Raw genomic sequence first — 22,730 nt, 5'->3', positions numbered from 1 at the left:
AGTCTTAAAAAGCCTAAAAAATACACAGCAGTCGACACATTGAATTTCCAACGTACATCTTAAATCCTTACGACTGGTGTCTAACTTACCTACTACATCTATTTTCTAACTGGTTTAGCTTCAACAAAGGAAACTAAAAAGCAACATTAGCAGCTGATTACTTGATAAACAGAGTCGTGACTGTTTCAGGTTAAAATGAGTCCAACTTCAAACAAAAACACCTCCTTGTGTTTTCCATGAAGTCATACTTGTGACGATGAAGCCGCTGCCATCACAGTCGCTTCAGGAAAGACAGTAAGTTGTATAGTCATCTGACAGCTTGGGAATGACCCTAAAACTATACAACCTACTACCTCACCCCAAAGGACAGTTTATCTCTCGGAGGCGAAGCGCACGATCGGCGGTCGACCTGTGGGAACAAAAAACTACAAAAACTGGCCTTAAGGAAACCAGGAAAAGACGAGCGTCACGTCATTAACCCACACAGACTATTTCCTGAGGCCTGAAAGACGGAATATGTATCTGCTGAACAGAAGCGTGAGATGCAGTTAAAACGTCAGCAAAGTAAGCGGATCTTTAAAATGATGACTGAAGCTCAAGACTGAACTTTCATACAGTTACTACTGCGCTGTAGGTAGACACGAGCCTCGAGGGCTGTTTTTAAAATGAGCTTTTGGGGCCTTTTTCTGTCGTTTCTGTACAGTAGCGGTGGAGTCGGAGGGGAAACATGCAGCAAACGGTCGAACCAGGAACTCGACTGTGTGGTTTGCCCACCAACTGCTCCGCTATCGAGCCTCGGGGGCTTTTACTGTAATGATTGGAGCGCTAAATTAAAATCACGGTCACACTGTGGCCACATCAACTCAACAGGATGTGACATATCGATGAATCAAATTGCCGTTTTCATGCAAAACCCTCACTTCCATCATCATTTTATGGCCATTTTTAAACGTTATTAAATCACTGGATACTATATTTCCAAAATAATTTTCTAAATGAAAGTTTTGGTTAGTTGATCTCACTGGATTTAGGAACTGATTTTTATGACTTCCTTTCATGTGCAGTATTTCATTATCGTGCACAATATTAGTTTACGTCTTCCCAGTGTTGTTTTTTACTTTTCTATTGTGGTTTTATTACAGTGTGCTTATTTTTACTGCTGTTAAGGCAGCGTGGTTAACCTAAACTCCTTATACACTTTATATTTACTGCTATTGGGTTATTCTCATTCTATTTGAATAAGTCTTATCTTAAATTTTGAGTATTTTATGACTTTCTACATTTACAAGACATCTAATTTGATGTGAGTAAATGAGAGCGACCCGTGCTGCAGGATATCGCAATTTCTTCATGCCTTAATTAGGACAAATCAAAGAGTGTGTTGTCGAAATACTTCCTGGATGTCACTTGAGCTCGACAGGTCGCGTCTCCTCTGCAGCATCGCTCCATCAGTTCACCTCCTCTCAGGTTTCCGGCTCTTGATGCTGACAAATGAGAGGAGAGAGTGAGCTGCTGCTGCTGCTGCTGCTGGGCGTCCAAAGGTCAGACTTTCACTTCTTGTCTGACACACGAGCATCACATAACAGCAGAAGGGCTGAAGTGCAGGAACCTGCACGCCAAACACGACGGATACTGAAAGCCCTACCTCCTCCTGCTGCAGTGTTTGTGTGTAAACAGCTGCAGGTGCGTACAGGTGTGCGCATGCCTGCATAGCAACACATGGAGCGAGAGCCTGCCTGTTGTATTTATGAGGCTCTCTTTGGGGTTTCTGTGCTGTTACCTGGAGGCCTCTATGACAAACGCGAAGCTATACCTTATTTGTGTACGTCACAGGAAACATCGGCGCAAATGAGCATAAATTTGTACGTCTGAGTGTGTGTTTGGCTGAGGGGTCAAGTCGGCAGGTTGTGGTCGTTTCAGGGAGTTTCCTGAGCGAGAGGCTCTGCTGCGGTTTCCCCTCGAGCTGGGGAGCGACGGGGGAGACGCGAGGGAGTGAGGTGGGGTCGAACTTATAAAAGTGAGTCACTGCTTTAACTCCTCACACGCACGCACCAGTTTGCGGCTGTTTTATTGCAGGTCGGTTATCCCATAAATGCCACACAAACCTCTATATGAGCTACTTAACGTCCGAGCCTGTGAGGTGAACGGCGGGGCTGGCTGTGTGCGACTCCTTGGCTTACACCGTTAATGTGCGTATCGGGTTTACGCAGGTGAACGCCTTTCACTTCAAGGGTTAGTTAAATTACACAACACATATTGTCCCATTTAACGCTGGTGGCTTCCAGTCGTACAGTTAAGTGAAGGTTTGCAGATTTGTATCTCAAAACAACGTGAATTTCATTTTCGGTGCACACAACAGTGAGAAAATACATAAAACATGAAAGGAAACAATGTTGAATTTACTCAGGATGCAAAACCTGCCAACAGAGTAATGGTGACTACTTCTAGACCGACACGTTCCTCTTAAATATCTGCACCAGGAGGCCGAAGCCTGAACAAATGAACCTGAAACTACCTGCTAACTTCTTTTAGTAATTTAGGTGAACTAATCTTCTAAAAAAAGCCCAAACTTTTAATCACACACTTGCGGGATGTTCAGTTATTTCTACATATTCTATCCCGTGTGTGTGTCGTTTCCACTCCGGTAACTTTAAAAACTTTTTCTCAAATATGTTATTCGGCTGATTTAATACACGACAAACCTCTATTATCCTGGGTGAAAGCTGAAATCTCAAAGCTCAAACAAATTAACCTCAAACTACCAGAGTAGGTGAAATATTTTTGGTAGCTTTTTTTTTTAATTTGGGTGAACTAATTTTTTAAAGAATGTGCAAACTTTTAATCACACACTTACACAGTAGCAGGGTGTGAAATGAATGTGCAGCAACTTTAAAAACTTTTATAAAAACGTGCCCAAAGTGTATTATTATATAATTATGATCATAAAAACGCTTGTGTGCAGTTTGTAAATAAATTAGTGTGATAAAAAAATACAAATCTGTCCAACTGAGAAACTCTCTGTAGCCGTAAACGCTCAAACAACGTTCCAAAAAGAACATCGGTCCAACGTCTTTGGATGCACGGCGCCACAAACTGTAAAACCGTGTTAAACTGTCAAGACTGATCCTGACAATGATTTGAGATTAACCACTGCACTGTTTGAAGCGAGCTGACCTCGGCGTTGTGGAGGACTGGAGCTAAAAACTGAAAAAAATCAGCAGATATAAATTAAAAGCAAAGGCTTTCTTTTCTCTCTCCGAAGTTTAGTGTTGTTATTCCGACTTTTACGTCACGGCACACGCTCGGTCGCGTCACTGGAAAGACCGGGCAGATAAAAGGGAACAACATGAGAGAACAACTCATGACCCTGAATCAAACCCGTGACTGTATTTGCGCGGAAAGTCTGCTGATCGTCCGAAATTGTTCAAGACGTTCATGTGGCCCCGGAATGAAATTTAATTTAAGCCTGAGCGCGCTGTGAAGGTGTCCTGTCACTTCTGCGTGCAGTTGACCAAAACCACCAACAGGTGTCATGTCTCCACAACCCTGCAGGCCGACCGGGTGCAGAGCCGAAGGTTTCTCCGTCACAATGAGGCCTTTGTGCAGTTCCGGGGTGCCAGCCGGGGTGCCCTCGTGTACTGTTTCCCTTCTAATCTTCATTTGACCTTTAGGCTGACGGCTTTTCTTTCCCCCTTTTCCTGACTAATTTCCTTTGAGGAGATTACCTTTGAGCTGCAGCACAGACTTATTGATTCAGATGACACGACACACACAACACGTCAGAGCCGGTTTTGACAAGAAGCGTCACTCTCGCAATCACGGCCGCCGCCGCCGCCGCCGTTACGTGCTCGGACCAATTGTGTTCGTTAAGCTAACGACAAAATGTGGCGATTGTGTTGTGTGCCTTCAGGCGGCTGAAAGAGGAAGCCAAACGATGCATATTCAAAACGAGAGAAAGGGATATTTGCAGTTTGAGAAATTCGGCAGCGTTGCCGCGAGTTGAGCTGATACAAACTTGGATTCGACAACGAAACGGAAATTTAAAAGAGAAAATAATTAAAATGTTAAACCAACCTTGATGCGAATGTCTGATCAGGATGAAAAATCCCCAAATAATGAGTCTGCAAATGAAAGAGGAAAAACAGACATAAATATAGCTACACACAATGCTGCTCAGATATATCCACAAATGCACACACACTCGCCAAGGTGTCCATGTAGAGCTCAGGTCATAAACCTGCCAAGCAGCTACTTGAGTGTATCATTAAGGCTGATGTAACATATGTTAGAGTGATCGAGGGTCAGAATGCTGCAGCCGAATTTAGACTGGATAACTGTATTACCATTTACTGGCCAGAGTTGAAGAAGCTCTCAGAAAAGCCTTCACTCCAGAAAATGATTAGTGGGCATTATATTACTGTGTGTCAGTGGAATTACAAATTAAGCTGTGGCTTTTTGTTCAACATTTATTTTAATTTCCCGTAATTGGCAGTTTCTTTGTTGTGGGCCAATTTTAGTGTCTAAAAATAAAAATGCTGTAATTTTTTGTTTAAAGAAAAAAAAAAGTGCTTCCTAATTTAAAATTCAAAAGGAAGAAAATCAGCATTTAGAGAAAAAAATACACAAATTAAACCAGAAATAAAACCTCTAGTTTTTTTAATTTTACTAAAATACTTTTTCATGCTGACAATTTATTTTAAATCTGTATGTTTAGTTGTGCAATAAATAAATATAAAAATGCAGGAGTCCCCCTTTCTGTAACACACACACACACACACACACATACACACACACACACCATAGATAATACACACACATTACAGAACAAACTTCTATTATAAAGTAGAGAAATTTCAGAGAATAAAAATACACCATAAACTCAGGGAATTGCAAACGTTCCTTTTTTTCACAATTTAAAAAAAATCGAGTCATCCAACATGATTTATTTTTAACTGTGACAGAGACGTGAAGTGACACAAAAATAAATCCTAAAAAATATTCTTTTAGAATTTAAAAATTATATCTTTATAATTTAAACCATAGACAGAAATACACACACACACACACACACACACACACACACACACACACACACACTCTTCCTTTTCAAGGACAATGTGCTGCTAAAACCTTTTCGAAAACGAAATGCTGAATTCTCCCATGAAAATCCGCTTCATTTAAATTCTCCCTGCAAAACAACACTTTAGCATCAACACACATTCGCCTCTCACACTCACTCACTCACTCACTCACACACACACACATATAAAAATAAACACACACACAAAGAAACACACACACACACACACTGAAACAAAAAGAAGCTAAAATGCAACTGAAAGTAAAACAACCGACATAAATCTCAGATCTCATTTCCTGTCTGGAGTGCTGCTTAACAAATTAAGATATTTAATTGTTTTTTTTAAAAACGTATTTCTCCAAGTTGCATAAGCTCGAGCGACTCCATCTTTAAAACTGGCATCGTGGCTTCAGGGCCTCCAAACAAATAGCAATAATATTAATTTTAAGTATGTGTGTGTGTGCTTTGTAAAACGTGTCACGACACCGTTTTACTACATGTGTGAGCCGCTGTGTCGTAGTCAAATGTACCAGAGTGTGTGTGTGTGTGTGTGTGTTTGTGCGAGACTGTGTGGCCATCTGTAGTTCATGCATTGTGTGTGTGTGTGTGTGTGTGTGTGTGTGTGTGTGAATGCTCAGAGGAGGAGGCTGTGCCCTGCACTCCTTGGGAGAGGCGTGGGAACCCCATTCATCTTAGGAGCTAGGGTTCATTGTGGGGTACATAGCATCAAATGTGTCTGGGTGTTTGCCTGTATGTGTGTGTGTGTGTGTGTGTCTGTGTTGTGTGTCTGGTGCAAGATGTGGTGCGATTTTCGCATTGGCTTCACCTTTTGGTTTTTTTAACGATCTGCAGCGACGACGTGTTTTGTGTTAACCAGACCTGCAGATTTAGATATTGGAAATTAAATTGGCATAACTTCATTTTCTCGACGCAGGAACCCGTGCAGGGCTTCAGACTGGAGTTGAGCAACTGCTGCATTAAATCTCAGCTCGAAACTACATTTCGGTGCCAGTTTTGCGCGAAAATAGGAACTTCTTGTGAATTCCGACAGCTAAACGCGTTTGTTTTTCCTCATGCTCTCAAGATCCAATATTGTTTTCAGGCCTGCTGATATTTAGAGGGATTATACTTTTGTTATTTACGGCATAAATAAACATATGAAATTGTAAGTATGCAGAGGACACTGTGAGGTGAGTCAGGAGAAACATGCTGCAGAGTATTGTTATATTCGTCCAAAGTTAACAAAACGATCAACAGTTTTAGAGTTACAAAAATAAAGCGCGTTTCTCCTCGTTTCCACAATGCAGCCTCGCACACACGTATGTAGAGCACTGTATGCTAGCTACATGGATGATGTGGGAAAGAAATGTTGAAAAAAAAAAAAAAACGACAATCATATCTTATATTTGACTGTACTGCAGCTTGTACCGCTGCACCTTGTGAGCCAACTGGAGTCCAACAATGACGTGCTCCTTGTCCAAACCCTTTTTAACTCGTAATTCCCCCCCTAACTGAGGGTCTCAGAGGAGGGTTTGGATGCACCGAATGCGGGAAGCGACGTCAGGATTTCCTGCCAGGGTGACAGTGATGGAGGAGCTCGTGCCAGGCCCTGCAGAGCGAGAGTGGCGGATGAATAGGCCTGTCAAACGTAGGATGTAGGTGGGATGACTAGAGCTATCTGTGATGACTCACGCTGCCTCCACTCCTACCTTTTGGTCATGGTCGACTCTGATGTGCTGAGGTGTTCATGAACATGCAGCCATGTCGACAATCAGTGTGGATTTTCAATTAGTGAGCGTCTGAAAAACCGGTTTATGGGCGATAATTAAAAGATGCCATGCTGGATCGAACTGGCGAGGGGTGTGGCGTGTCGAGTTTTTTTTTTTTTTTTTTTAATTATATGAAAAAATCTGATATAATACAGACAAAACTGGAGCTGATACTCCTCCTCAGGGATGAAGCTGATGTGATGCTTATGATAGTGGCAATATAACGTTTTTTATTTCTTTAAAAAACAATATCGCTCGATTGCGGGTAACATGCACACCCCGAATATGTGCGTTTAGCGTACATGGTTTTCTATTTAATCGAGTCTGCAAGTTGTATAACCAAACTAACGAGGGATTTGTCTGTTGCTTAATACTTGGAGCGTTTTCTTGTTTACGTATGTTGAGAAAAATGTTAAAAAATGAAAACGAACACTTTAAAGTTGGCCCGCGTTATTAGAGTATAATAAACGGGGTGTCCAAAAGGCCTCATCGAGCTGTATTAAAGCTACGAAGGGGCCACGTGTCAGCGTCGACCCATTTTCTAATGTTTAACCTTCGATTACACACAATAAACCTCAGATAAGGTGAGGTCTTGATGGCTAAACTCAATACGAGAATGGCGGTTAATAGTTTTCTGATAGCTGACCAGCAGAGAAAAGGAGAGAGAGACGTACAGAGAGGCTGGGAGAGAGGGAGAGAGAGGGAGAGAGAGGGAGACAGAGCGTTGTGGTGGGGCTCGGCCTTGTGTAGCAGGCCTTGTCTGGCCCTCAGCCCAACATTACAGCACTAGTCCCTCTCTGCTCCCTCCAAAACTGTCTCTCTTTCACGCACAAAAAAGGCCGATCTGAGTGCAAAACTACAGGTAGCGGCGCACCGGAGAGGAGATTAGCTCGGTTTCGTCGAAATTTTCAAAGCCCATGCCACGTTTCCCCCCCCGGTTTGCCTATATTTAGTTAAGCCTCCTCACACTGGATAGTCATGTAGCCCTGGAGGAAGCAGCAACACCCAGACACAACGTTCAAACACACCAACATGGAGATCGGGTCAAACGATGCAGCTCCTGGCGTTCATTTCGTCTTTGTGTTTCGCCGTTTTTTTCGTCCTCCCCCAAAAAATAGAAACCCCTCTGCATGTGTGCACGGTTCACAAACGTACATGCACACACTTACCTCCACACCCACACACACACACACTCACTCTGTCTCTTGACTTACCCACTGAGACTTTGAAGCAAACTGGGCCCGCGGCACAGCGATCGCCTATCCGGGATAAAGCGCAGAAATCTCCGCCGTTCATTGTGCCGGGCCCCCGTCGGTCGCTGCACAGTATGTCCACATATCCTCTCTGTAGAGAAGGGCAGAGAAGGAGCTCGGATTCAGTCACACAGCTCTGCACTCCCTGCAAGGAGTAGGCGGGCACGCCAACGAGAGACCCATTCAGAGTCCCAGAAAGTACCAGCCTCCCTGTCTGCCTCAACGCCTTTTCTACGCGTCTGTCCGCCTGTCTGTCTGGGATTTACCCTGGCAATCTGGCCACCTTACCCTCAAACCCGTCTCTAAGCCTCGGGTAACCTCCCCAACCTCAGCTAACTGCTTTCTGATATTTACAAACCAGCTCCTCTCGCTCTCCCCTGTCTGCCACCTCCTAGTCTGAGACTGTCAGGGCCCGCCACAATGGGGAGGCCATGTGGGTTTCCCATGGAGTCGCGTGTTCCTCCCGTCTGGCAGTTAACAAGGCTTTGAATGAGGAATGTTAGCAAACAGAGCTGCTGAATGTCGGATGAATGCTAAGCCAGGCAGCCAGTCAGATCGCGGCACTGGCCCGGGCATATGAATAATGCAGAAGACTCGGCAGGGAGGAGAGGAGGCAAAGCTCCGCCTCCATCTGCCCCTTCCAAACTCCACCTGCCCCTCCTTCTTTTCCCCGCTCGAAACTCAAATGCCTTCACGGGAGCAAGAGAGCAGTGAGGACGAGGAGGAGGAAGAGGAGGAGGAAGAGGAGGAGGAGGGGGAAAAAAAATTCAAGATCTCTGCTGCTACTCACTCATGCAATTATAAAAAAAAAAAAAAAAAAAAAAAGTCCTGCAAGAAGGAGAATAGTTACACATGCACACACACATGTAATTACTACAAATCAGCTCTTGTAACATGCCACTTTTTTTTTTTCTTTTTTTTTTTTAACCCCGTGGTTGGGAACTATCTCACTCTTTTTTGGGGTTTTTTGTGTCTTTTGTTTGGAATTGGCACCTGTCCCAGAAAAAGCCCCGTCGCCGCTCCGCCCTCCTGCTCCCCTTTCACTGGAGACTGCCCACGAGAGAGAGACAGAGAGACAGAGAGAGAGAGAGAGGGAGAGAGAGAGGGAGAGGGAGGCAAGAGAAGGAGAGAGAGGGAGCGTGAGGGAGAGAGGGTGGGGCAGAAAACCCTAAAAGAGGGACAGGTTTAGAGATGGAAAAGGGGTTAAGGAAGGTGGAGGGCAAAAAAAAAGGAGATAAGAGCTCAGGAAAACACACCAGAAACCATCTGCAGAATTCGCAAGTGCACGGGAAATCTGGTCCGACGACGCGCCAAAAAACAACCTTCGTCCTCGGCTTCGTGAGGAGAGGAAGCATGGCGAGCAATCGAGTAACACGTGCTCAAAAAAAAAAACCCAACCTTTGCTTAAAAAGCAAAAAATAAAAACCCTAAAAAAGCAAAAAAAAAAAACCCCAAAACCCCAGATTCTACCCAGTCCGGTTGATCTCTACCGAGAACGAGCGAAATGCATGTGGGGCTCCGAAAAATGTCTTCGCGGCGGAGTCGAAAGCAGCAGCAGCAGCAGAAGCAAAAGCCACTTGTTGCATGATATTGAGGAACAGATCTTGCAGAGAGAAGTGAGAGCAGGCAGAGGGTTAAAATCCTGGGACTGGGAGTAGTAAAAAATCCCTCCCTCTTTTGGCACAGACTAGCTAAAGGGGAGGGCCTGCCTGTAGAAATAGCAGCAGAGCGTTTTTCCCCTCTTTTTTTTTTTTTTTTTTTCTCTCTCCTCAGAGCTGCAGCAGCGTCCTAGTCTACCCTCTCGCATGTGGCCGGGACCCAGGGAGAGAGGAGGAGGAGGAGGCGAGCGATGGATAGAAAAAGAAGCAGGAGCAGCGAGGGGAGGGGGCGAGAGAGGCAGGGAGGGAGGGGAGACGAGCTGTGACTGGAGGAGAAGGAGCTCAGCTGATGATGAAACGGGGACGTGTGGGAGTAACGTGCGCACTACGCGTTTCCATCACGGTGCGCCCGGTGCGACGTGAGCGTGCACGAGGCCGGGTGGGGAGGGGGGGTGGAATCGAGGTGGGAGTCGGGGAGGATGGGTGGTGGTGGTGGTGGTGGTGAGGCGGTGGGGGGGAGTCATTGCAAACAAATGATTAAAAGGATTCTGGGACAACTAGCAACACCTAAACTTTGAGATTCAAGGGGAAACCTCAACAATGCATCTTTTCTCTGCGCAGCTGCAGCCGCGCCGAGGTTTAATATCAGCCGGTTTCGTGTTTGACCTCGACGTCCTTTATCGCAAAAACTTCGAGGCGGCAATGGCGCTCGCCTCTTATAAAAAAGGCCCCAAAAAAGAAGGTCAGCGCCGACTTGTGATGAATATCGCTCTGATTGCTGCTTCTTTTGGCTTGTTAATGACTTGAAGAGCCACACGGACTGCTTGGCACGCAATCAAAGCCAGATAAGCACCTGGGTGCGACTGCCCCACCATGATTGCAACAGTGAACCGTGCTGTAAAACCCTGTAATATTTACCGCAGTGCGCCCGCCATGTGCCATTACTAGGCCACCCTCGCCTTTTGCTTGCGAACTGCAGCAGCAGCAGCAGCAGCATTGGTCCTGCGTGCGAATAAGGAGAGGAGAAATGTCGGGCAGTAACCGAACGATAAAATGGACTCTGCTGATGACTCTGCTCGTGTCCTGCACCCTCCTTCCCCCTCCGCCTCCCCCCTTCAGTGTCCAGCCTATTCTGTCTCCCACCCTTTCTTGTCCTTTCAGTAGCACTGTTATAGCCTACAGTAATAAACAGCCCCGCTCTGAACAGCTAGTGTTAATTTAAGCCTGCATGCGATGGATCTTTTTTAGGTTTTTTTTTGTGCCAGATACCACCCCTGCTGTCTTTCTCTCTCTCTCCCTCCCCCCCCTTTGCTCACCTACCAACCCCTGCATCAGCATGCTGAAGGTTATTCACACCCGTCCGGTTTCCACCCGACTTCCCTCCCCGAAAACTTTTCTCTGTGGCCAAACTGTTGTATTGGCCCCGTAGCTGTTTGCAACAGATTCCCCGTGGCAAAAAAAAAAAAAGAAAACAACTTCCTCTCTTTTGGACGCCATTCCCCTCCCCTTCAGTCTTCTCCTTTCCCAAAAGAAACCCAGAAACTCAGCACAGGCAAATTTTTTCCCCTCTTCTCTCCCCAAAGTAGCAGCCGTACAAAAGAGAAGGGAAAAAGGGAAAATTGTCCAACAAAACGACGGATCTCACATCATGGAGCACAGCTAGCTAGTCTCAATTTCAATCTGCCTTTATTGCTCACGCAGAGTCTGAAGAGGCAGATTGAAACAAATAAAAGGAGGTAAAAGCTGGGGGTTTTTTTGGTCACGTGTGGGGAGATTCAGACGGAGAAAAGAGCGAGTATGAGCGATTGAACAGCAAACTAATATGGCCACTTGGTTAGTTGCAGTCTCCCCTACCTCCTCACTCTCAGTCTTGGAGGCTGAAAGAAAAGGCGTAACGCTTCTGTGTGTGTTTCTACCTCACAGGACGGACTCGGAGGGAGTGAGAGAGGCAGAGAAAGACAGCGAATGAGTGCACTTGTTTTGCCTAAACTCTCCTCAGCTTTTTCACAGCCTCCAAATAAAACTCAGCTTCCTTGTGTTCTGCTGCACCATTCGCACATCGAAAAATAAAAAAACAAAAAACAAAAAAAAAAACAAACACAAATGCGCGAAAAACTTGTGTAAAAAAACGAGGAGCGAGACAGAACTCACAGGACTACCGGGAGGCTCAAACGATGATTTCAGTGCACTTTTATCAAAAGATATAAACTCGCTCGTGTCCCCTTGATGAGAAAAACGGGTCGAGCACCGAACAGTCATCGGATTGAACCCTGTGACGTCACATCTCGCCACATCTTTGAACCAATTGCAATCAGTGCACGCACAAAACGCCACTACAACTGCATGGTGAATATAAATCAAACAATAGTGTAAACACACGCATGTTTCATCTGCAATCTGAAGAGTCCCTTAGCTGTTCATCATCTATCTAAGACACTGTGTCTGCGAGTCAGTTGTTTACCATCTAACATGTGGCAGGAATTCAAAAAACTTGGCAGAGCCTGTTGCACCGTACGTCGTGGAGAGTTCATTTGAGGATACGGCTCTGGTTTTGGCTCAGCTGCCAACTTCTGACACTGTAGCCCTCTGCACGGCCTCGCCCCTGCAGGAGCGGCCTGCGTAATGCTGCCATTGATGAAACTCCAATATTAACAACCTCATTTGTGACACCTCCACCAGTCTACAACCGCTATTTTTCTCCTTTTTATCAGCCCCCTTCACCTTCAGGTTAAACCCAGCTGCCTCGCGTTACATTTACTATCAGTGTGCAAAAGCAAATTGCATTGTCGAGAGCTGATATGCACAGAATTCTAAAGCTGTGCGTATTTCAGACGATTCACAGAAGGTGAGGAAAGATGAGAAGCCACAAAGAAGGACTGGAGGCTTTACCATGCAATCTTTACAAACCAGCAAAAGCCAAAAAAGATGCAAATCGCGAATTAACTAGAAAAATAATTTCACACAACCTAGTAAATGTGTCAGCGACGCGCAACTCATGTGGCACGCTGCAGTAAAATGAGTTATGGCTCACTCATGAGCTGAAACAATGCAGTTGTTGATTCAGTGGTCTTATCAGATACAGAGTGCCTTCACATCCTTATGAATCATCCCACAAATACACTGGTGCAAACACGACCAATTAACACACACAGATTAAATTTATGGCATAAGCACACAGCTCGGTGCTGCTCTGCCCCGTGGCAAGCGGCAAACGCTGAGAAAGCAACCAAATAGCCATTTTTATCAGTCGCTGCCAAAAATTATACAGCACAACACAAACATAGGCAAATCACAACATGAACTGCAATTAGAAAGGAAATTATTATTTAAACAATTCAAACAGAATTGTGCATTAAACACAGAAAAAAAAGGAAAAACAAATAATGAACTTAAATAAAAATACCCTTTTGTTCTTTGTCAGACTTGTAGCTTCTACGCATTACGCAAGTCAAACTACTTGCAAAATGACACACCGCATTTAAAAAGACAATTTTTTGGGTCTTGTTTGCATGTTTAAAGGTATTCTGCTGAATGATGTGCCCTCACACAGATCAGCCGTGTTGTATTTAAAGCCCGTAGGTTGCAGCCGTCTATACATTCACACTCCGGCGAACACACACGCTTCCTCCTCTGTTCGGTGACCAGTGCGGCGGGCCGGCTCCCTCTACAAGGTGGTCTACTGAGGGGCCCCTCGGCAGCACGCGCCTCAACAACTTCTCTATTACAACTGTGACCCTTAAGGTCAGTCTCTGAAGGGTTCTGAACAAAGGCCACGACCCCGGGGTCAGAAGTGTAACGCCGGGGGCAGGTCGGGGCCCCACGGCAAAGGGAGCGTGCTGTTTGCTTTGAAAGGTAAGGATCACTAACACAGAGGCCTAATAAGGATTAAGGGGCCATCCCCTTTGGGATGTCACTCTGGGGCCTCATACATCAGTCTCTATTAACCTCCGTGACCCCCGGCGGCCATTATGGGGCTACGGGTCACAGTCGCTCGCGCTTGCAGAGCTGTAAAACCCAATGTCGCGTGCAGCCTCGAACTTAAGTGCCGCTGATTACATGGACAAATTGTTTTAAGAGATAAACACCTTGTCAAAGAGGACTCAGGCCTCCGTTTGAGGAGTTTTGCCTGTCCAGGCAGCTTTCAACTTGCTGCATTAGTCAGCAGATTTCAGCCTTTCGGGAAGGTAAAAGGCAGACATTCGCCATCAGGTTGGCCGTCTTGGCAATAACATAAAATAAACGCCTGACAGGGCTTACAAAAAAATAAATGAAAATAAACAAATGTACATTTAAAAATCATGTGGAAGCCGCTGGATTGATTTTTCCCCCTCGCAGGCAAAGAGCCAGAGAGACATTGGTTAAACTTCGATAAAAGCAGGTGAGACAAAATCACAAAATGGAGGACAGGAGGAGACAAGATGGCAGCCCGAGTGATGCAGCCATTCAGAGAGCTTATAACGTGGCAAACCGCCATTAAAACGTTGTACACTGGACATCACATTTCTATATGTACTATATTAAAAAAAGTTTCTCTTTTTAGACAAAGGCCACAGCAGAAACCTGTGGTGCCTCCATGAATTCCTTCAGTCACTGTAAGACCTCACAGACACCGAGGTTAACCCTGTGCAGCCTTTCAAGAACAACGCACAAAAAGTAGATTTTTTATTCATCGTGATTTGTGAACATCATATTTAATGATTTCTTCCTTTTGCGCAAATGATGACAGGAGCAAAAATGTATTTCTGCTGTTTCAAAGCATATAATACACACAAATTTTATTAATTTCTTGGCAGAATGAACAAAGAAAGTCCGACCTATTAAAGCATTTCTTTCTAAATTAATATAGGACATAAAGAGAATATAAGCGAATGCTTTTTAATAAACAGAGAAAGAGGAAACATGCATACATCCTGCATGGATAAACACTTATCTCGTATGTAAGATTATTATTAACAAAGACTACAAATAAATACCTTGCTGTGAATAATTGGTATTGTAATATGAGCTAATATAGTCAAAATTCACTGCAGTAAAAAAGGAGGCAAATTCATCCAGGGATCAGGGATTTCTTTTTGCTCTGGATGTATTTTTAAAAACCCTGAATGAATTCATGTATTCAATTAAAAAGTGACTTCCTTTTTTAAAAAAGTTGGAAATTTCAATTCTGCATTTACATATAACTTATTAAGATAAAACAAAACACACATTTGTTTTCCTATAAAAAAAGGATTCTGCATATTTCTACCATGAAAAGAGGAGCTTCTTGTTTTTTTTCCTGGACAACAAATTTAACTTCTTCATATTCTGAACTTTAAATAGCTCATAATTTAGCGCTTCTTTCACTCAGGGCTTCATCAGGAGTAATTTATATTAAAAATACATTATTATTGTTGAAATAAGGATATGGCATTTTTACAAACTACTTGAGGTCTGAAATGCATGAGAAGCTTCTCTCTGAGCCGCTGCAATTAAAAGTGAATTTAGAAGGCTGCTATTCAGGATGCCACAAAACACTTATGAAACTTTAAATCTCTATATAAATAGATGCAAAACTAAAAATACTGAGTTATTGTCACGGGCAAAATAAGAGTACAATGCCACTGGAGTTTCAGTCCTTTCAGACATATTTAATGTGTGATCAGAAAGCCCTCTTTTTCAAATGTTCATTACTGCAAATTTCATGACTCTCATGATAAAATAAATGCTTTCATTAATTAGTATTAAAAGAACGAGTATTAAATATGTGTGTTTTTTTTATTTCTTTAGTTTAGAAAAAAAGATTTCTAGAGGCTCTATTTAGCAAATGCATGAGACGGTGAAGCTACTGAGAATAACTCTAAATAAACAAAGTGGGAGAAAAAAAAGGAAAAGTTTTCAAGTGTTTTCCGAACACAGCTCACACTTATCAAGGGCACTAACTGAGCACTTTGATTCAAATGTGTTTCTTTTGATAATCATTAAGCCACTCACCTCTGCAAACCGAGCTTCTCTGTGTCTCAGGGAGCCTATTCGGCAGCAAAAGCAGAGCAAAGGTTGGAAAAGAGGAGAGAGCGAATGGACCTGCGTTCGCTCGACACAAGCTAAACAGCTTTTAAAAACGGACAAATAAATCCCAACACAAGCAGCACTTTGACAAGCTTCATGGCTTGTCCTTCTTGCAGCTCTTCTTCATTAAAGTAAGGGCAGAGCTTTGGGAGAATCCTTGTCCTACTTTCAGTTAACCATGAGACTCCCCTCTCTAGGTCATTTTGCAACTGTCTGGTTTATTAGAAAAGTTTGGTTTCTAATTTAGCTAACAGAATTCATCGCCCATCTTGAGGACACTAAAAAAAATGTAATTAGAGTCATATTTATTCAGGGAACACAGAAATGTCATTCTGATCTTTGGCTAAAAAAAAAAAAAAAGGAAAGAAAAAAAAATGATGCTTTTTTTCCCCCCCTTCTGTAATTTGCAATAACAGTGTGGAGGATGGCAAAAAATTGAATTTACAACAAAACTAATGGTGCAATCCTTGCTTGTTCGGTCTTATTCAAGCCTGCGTTAAATAGATTTTCACTGTGAGCTATCAAAACATTCTGCAGTGCTGGATGACACAAGGAAAAGGGCTCTGAATGCAAAGTCAAGTGCTCTCAAGGCTGCAACATTTCAGCCCGACACATCTGTGACATTTCGGTACGCCCTGCTGCTCAGGAGTACCTCGTTACTAATAACGCACAGAGACACCAAGACAAATCACAAACAGGCAAAAAAATAAATGAGAACGATATATTTTTTTGTTGCTTTCTTTTTTTTTATACAGTTGAACTTACCCCTCTTCTCCCTTCCTCCTCCTCCTCCTCCTCCTCCACCTCCTCTGCCTCACAACACTTAAAAAACACACACACACACCTCTCCTGATTCCTGGCTATTTACTGCTCACATTTCGGGGGTCCATATCGCATTAATAAATAATTATTTTTGCAGCTCTTATCAAACATCAGCTCACATGCAGGTCTGTGGCGTTCTCAGGGAGTGGTACCACCTCTTAAAGCACTCGGACCTGCTGTTGGTTCTACTTTAATGCCACGTCACCGAGCCACTGCAGCCTGGATGGGCCTGCGTGACCTAGCTCGGCCCAGATAGGAGCCCTTCGCGCCCCAGCCCCCGTCGGGACCGAACGCCCACGATTCTTACATGAGGAAGGTGGCAAAGACGTCAAGCCACGTTTTTTTATTTTAAATGCAGCCTCTCTGGCCTTCTTGTGATCCCCTTCGCCCCCCCTTCTCCATCTCATTTCTAAAAAAATATTAAAATTTTAAAAAATCGGACACTTATTTGACTGAGTGACATCATGCCCGTTTCACTCCTCCATATCCAATTCAGCTGACTAAGGGCTCAGGAACGCTCCAAATAGAGTGTTTGTTTGATTTCATATCGAGCACGAGTCTGCACGCACATGCTCCCAGCGTCACACACACACACACACACACACACACGTCTGGAGTTGTCTGGGTTACACGAGGTAACACAAGGCACACGAGTGAATCTGCATGAAACCGACGGTATGTATTTATGTGAGCAACAAATTCACAAGCTTCTGAATTTAGAAGATAATTTGTATAATTCTGCTTTTTATTGGTGGTTCACTGAGGTCTAATAAGAAAACCACTCCCAGACGGAGAACGAGCGTGTGTGTGTGTGTGTGTGTGTGTGCGTGACTTAACGACATATCCAAGGACGATCTGATCGCGTGGTAAAACTGAAAAATTAAGAGAGCTAATAGGTCGGAGCATCTCCTAACTGCTGCTGCCATTGGATTTTGGTGCTAGTTGTTTATCTTTAATTGGATTTTTACAGAGGGGTCTCCCAGCGGGCGCCGGCGGTCTCATTTCTGAACTCTCCCTATAACTTTAATGTACAGACAAATGGGAAAAGCTGGCTTGGCAGTAAATAGGAAATGTGATCAGACTGAAATGTGAACACCACTGAGCTGACCTGCTCAATTATTATTGTTTTGTAAACTCATACAGAGGCTAGGAAATTATTCATCTGCATATTTTTACATATATTTCATGTGAAAACACTTTTTTGTGTTTTGTGCTGTGGTCTCCTATTCATGTCTGACCTCAATAATAACCTCAAATCATTGTCTTCAAACAATGTATAGCATTCATTTCACTTTGGCAAAGTTTGGCCGCAACATTTCAACTATCTGTCTCCAAACTTCACTCATGCTCAGGTGTTTGTATTGTATTTCTCTTTTTAGGTGTATTTTACGGTAAGAAATGTCCACAAAAATACCCACAGCACATAAATCACTAATAAACCTAAGCTGCTGCCTTAAATCAAGTGTTGTTTTTACCTAAAAGTATTGACTCACTGTGGTGTCTACTGCAGTGTGCAGTCTAGTGAGAGGGGAAAAGAGACGCTGGCTCTCAGGGGTTAAGATGCTAGCAGTCATGTGCCTGTCGGCTGCAACAAAAGCCTGCCTATGTAGGGTGCATACAGATGGAGTGAGCTCCTTTGTGTGCAGCGTTTCACACGTCGCAGCCTCGGAGCTGCCAGGTCTGGCTCTCTGGGCCTGGCTGCAGGCCTAGCTCGCAGCTTGTAGCACCTGACGCTGGGCTCTCACTTTGCTTTTCTTCGCTTGAGACCCAAGTGCAGCGAATTTTTTGAAAGATAATGGAACAGAAGTCCAAATAGTGGGTCACACGGCTCAACACAAACAATCGCAACAAAATACAGCACAGCAGAGCACAGTGCTGCAGCCAGTTGAGCTCGGATCAGCATGACAGGAGCATTGTAAGCATGGCTCCCACTCAGGTCTGCCACGAAATATTTGACTTGTCCCTCCTCTGCTGTCTGTCAAACGTCCCTGTAAGACAGTCTCCAAGACCACTTGTAATGTGCTGATATAAATACAAGCAGTGCATTTTCTAATCATGTTGTGCGTGATGTGTACATAGTTTTGTATCCTACTATATACACTGCCTGTCTGTATGAACTGCTGTATTTATGCTATGTGCGCCAAGTCACTACAGGAAGTTCCTTATAGTGTACATGTGAGTGTACACAGTGTTTAAACCAGTTAATATCTGGAACAAGAAAATGCTTTGTCTGTCCTCAACACGAGTAAAAAAAAAATCCCTTTTTGTATATGTGTGGAGTGAAGAGCATTCATACGCATATCGTACCTGTAGTCCTGCATAAACTTCACTGGAAACTAATATTTTTCTTTCTTAAGCTTCAAATGGTTAATTTAATTTTGTTTTTTTTGTCCGAAAAAATACACACACACAGAAAATACGAACCGACGAAGATATGGCTCAGTACAGCTTAAATTTAAAAAGGGGAATTAAAACTCATTCTCCACTGTACAGCATAAACACAATATATTGCATTCTACAATCGTGTGTCATGCTGTTTGTAAGGTTACTGCATTTTCATAAAACCACACTATAAATAATAAAGCGATAACAGCGGCTAAGTGAAAACAAGTCTGCAATATGTAAAGTCTGACACTGCAGTGCTCGAGTGTATTCACTCATGAGGCACTCCGGTGTATTCTCTTGCCCCGGGTGCAGCTGGGGGGTCACTGTGTTGCCTGAGGACTCTTCAGCAGCACATCTGGCTGTTATGAGAGACGGAGCCACCGATATTTCAAATGCAGGACAGTATTTGTGAGGACTGGGACACCCCACCGCCCGGACTGCACTTAACTCCCACATAAAGTGGATGGAAAAGCTGCGGTGGACCAGCATTATTCTATTACTATTTCAAGTGCAAGGCCCATTCCTTCACTAAGATAACTGTTTTTTTTTTCAGTACATGTAAGCGTGTAGTCAATACAAAAATACTTGTTCACTGTGCTGTTGATCTTGGACTGAGAAAACCCCAAGCGAGTCTCATGAGCGACACAGGCTACGCTCAGAAAAAAAATAGACCCATAAAAAGTCAGTTCTGCTATTCTTCCAAAAATCACAATAAATCTTTGATGAGACAACATTCTGGTCTCTGCAGATATTCTCCTCAAATGGGTTTACTGGGACAAAAAACAACAGTTTCGAGACATCCGGACCGATACAACCCTTTAACCCTCTGAAGCCCAAAACCTGACGGTGGTTTGAAAATCGATGGTATTTTTAGAAAAGTGCCAAAATGAGACAATTTATCAGAGCAACAAACTGTAGAAATGAAATCGTCAGCTTTTCTGATCAGTCTTTGAACTACTTTCAACCAAACCAAATGTTAAACTTGTGATATTTCAACAAAATCACTTTATTCTACATGTTTCATTTAAAAATTAACCGCTTGCAGCAACCACATTTTGTAAAAAAATAAAATAAAATAAAAATTCTGCACTCCTCGGTGCAGCCAAGAAAGCATTTGGGACTCAGCTGTAACCAGCAGCAGAGTGACACAAATTTAGGAACTTTTCGGCTGAACTGCAGGCTGTGTTTACGCAGAACAGATAGGAGGCAAGTACAGAAAGAAATTAAATATGTAAATAGGATAGTAATACCTATAGCGTGTAAAGCACTTTTTTTTTGTTGTTGACTTGGTAACACCTTTGTGCGATTGAAAAAATGTTGTACATGTCTCAGTTTTTGCAAAACAAGTTAAAGATGTTCAACTTTATTCTTATTTATGATTTATGGCATTATAACTATCCCACTGCACGAAAGACATTTCTAAGCTCCGTCTACTTCTAGTCGTGGTTGTGTTGTTTCAATAGAGGAGCAGGACTTTATATTTCAGTAAAAAAAATCAGCCCACAGTGAGTAAAAATGTCACAGGAGCAAAAAAATACTAAGAAAGTGTTTGGGGTTCGGAGGATTCACGGTTTTATCGCAAGCACCTTCGTGCAAACTAGAAAGCAAGCGTTTTATTTTGACAATAATTTATGGGGGCACAGCTTTTCTCTGACTGTTCACATGTGCTAGAAACTGAATTAGTATGTGCTTTAAAGATTTTTTTGTTGTGGCAGTCACAGAAGTCACTCAAATTCTGACATATTTACTGTTTCTATTAAGAACAAATCTACAAAGTTTTTTTTTGTTTGTTTCCAAAGACGAACAGCAGAACTTTTTCTTCTATAATGTGTCAAGTTCCCAGAGAAGAGAAGTAACAAACTGAAAGCCCTTCGAACAATGTGTTACTTTATCTCTTTATAAATGGCACAATGGTCATTTATGCTGCCATCACACTCGCAGTGAAGCTGGCGAGGTGCAATTAGCTCCCACATATCATCGTGTATTGTTCCACAGCATGTTACAAATTTTGCTCAGAGTGTAAATACTCCAGGACCAGGAAATGAAACTCTGCAGGCCTACAGGCACAAATGTGCTGGGGTGTGTGTGTGTGTGTGTGCGTGAAAGAAAGTCTCTTTGAAACACACAAAAAGACAAAAACAAAATCCCCTCTGTCACTCAAACAAGCTGCTGCTATAAGTTGTATGTTAATTAAACCTTTGTCAGCGCAGCCTGGAGAGTATTAGCTCCTATTTTCTGACCCTGCACCCTGCTGTCACCAATCTTGTCCTAAAGCACATATACGGACACACTCTTAAACACATATGTATACACGCCACATGCCTGAGCTACATACTACCAGGACAGGCCGGCCGGGTGCCTGACAACCACAGCGATGGAGGAGACGTGAGGGGAGGGAGGGGAGAGGGGAGAAAAAAAAAAAAGTTACCCTGGCGTGTTAGTTTTCTGCCAGGGAGTCCCTATTGACCTGTTAAACCTTTGTGACTGGAACAAATGCAAATGGCGCTGACTTGTTCACACAAAATACTAAAGGCCCATTCAAATGAGGCCCCGGGCCACAATGCAGCAGTGGCCGAGCGCTCTGTGGAGGCTGGGCAGCCCCCAGTCTGAGCGAGGGAGAGACAGAGATTCTTTTTGCCATTGCACAGTTCATTCTGGTTGTCTGGTGGAGAGCAATCATCCACTCTGATTACTGCTCCTCCATGAACACAGACGCGAGATAAAGTTACCTTACACCTCGCCTGTAATTCTGCCCTGAGTAGCTCGCAAACACTGTTGCACTGCCCTGAACTTTACCCCATAATTACCTCGTATGTAATGCTTTGTAATTGGACGCCAGCGGACCTGAACTGTTCCTGTTATCAAGTATGACACCAGCCGTGCTCGATAATCACACGGTGCTTAAGTCATCTTAGCTCTTGTAAAGTGTGTCCCCATGGCTAATATCACATCCTGCTTTACAATCCTGCCTGTTGGGTTTAGATTTTGGTTATTTTAATGGGCAGAAAGTGGAGAGAATACTGATTGAATAGCAATATCAAAAGGAGGCTACCCTGGTTGATTAATTACTTGATTATTTCTAATACAAAGGAGGCAAATAACTCCATCAGTCACAGTAATGATGATCATCCAAAAGCGTCGGCTCAGGTCAAAAATTAAAGTATGAGTAACGTTCTTTTTACAAGCCGGAGAGATGGAAGAGAGCCAAACAGGTCATCTGAGGCCTCCATAATCAGATCTTTTCAAACTCAGATATTAGATTTGTATGAGTCAACCCCTCAGCTGCGCTAACTGGGTTACTAAACCTAAATTCTTCTGCGTGTAAAACATGGTTGTTGATGCTAAACAAGTACAACAGCCAAAGCACCGTGGGAGGCCTTGGTGTAAAAGATTTTACAAGATAACACTTAACCCTCGAAACCCGCAAACCTGCCAGTGGATTAAACGGCACGATACCTTAAAAAGAAGAAGAAGGAGAAACAAAGAAAAAAAAACATTCGTCAGAGGCTGAAACTGTGAAAACGGAAAGAATCGGTGGATTTTCAGCTTTCCAACCGTCCTTGAATGGATCGTGTGTGACATTTGGTTCCACTAGGAAAGTTAACAAAATAAAAGGTTAAAACTGTTCATCAAAAGCCTTTTATTGTGGAGGCCAAAGTTAAAGTTTTGAGGAAAATAAATAAATACATTTCCAGCAAAAAGATTCTGGAACAAATAAAAAAGCATAAAACAATATATAAATATAAATTCTGCACTGTTTAGCACAACTGTGAAGCCA

The 22,730-nt window shown here is 43.3% G+C and overlaps 1 long non-coding RNA gene across 3 annotated transcripts in view; it reads right to left on the bottom strand.

Moving 5' to 3' along the window:
• Positions 1-511: 511 nt before the first annotated feature.
• The window catches only part of LOC103366986 (uncharacterized), a 33,289-nt gene continuing 11,070 nt past the window's right edge, over positions 512-22,730 (bottom strand). Inside the window, exons 1-4 of one of the 3 annotated variants that reach the window (XR_520700.1) lie at positions 9,359-9,767; positions 8,064-8,193; positions 4,075-4,121; positions 513-1,484 (exon numbers count right to left, since the gene is read on the bottom strand). This is a non-coding gene — a long non-coding RNA (uncharacterized LOC103366986). Of the gene's footprint in view, positions 1,485-4,074; positions 4,122-8,063; positions 8,815-9,358; positions 9,768-22,730 lie in introns of those variants that run through there. The other 2 variants (XR_520699.1, XR_520698.1) reach the window with 2 other exon arrangements.

This window comes from Stegastes partitus, unplaced genomic scaffold, assembly GCF_000690725.1.
Source record: "Stegastes partitus isolate 25-593 unplaced genomic scaffold, Stegastes_partitus-1.0.2 Scaffold1001, whole genome shotgun sequence".
Taxonomy (NCBI): Eukaryota; Metazoa; Chordata; class Actinopteri; family Pomacentridae; genus Stegastes; species Stegastes partitus.
The sequence above is the reverse complement of the archived record's forward strand: the minus strand, read 5'-3'. Positions and strand labels throughout refer to the sequence as shown.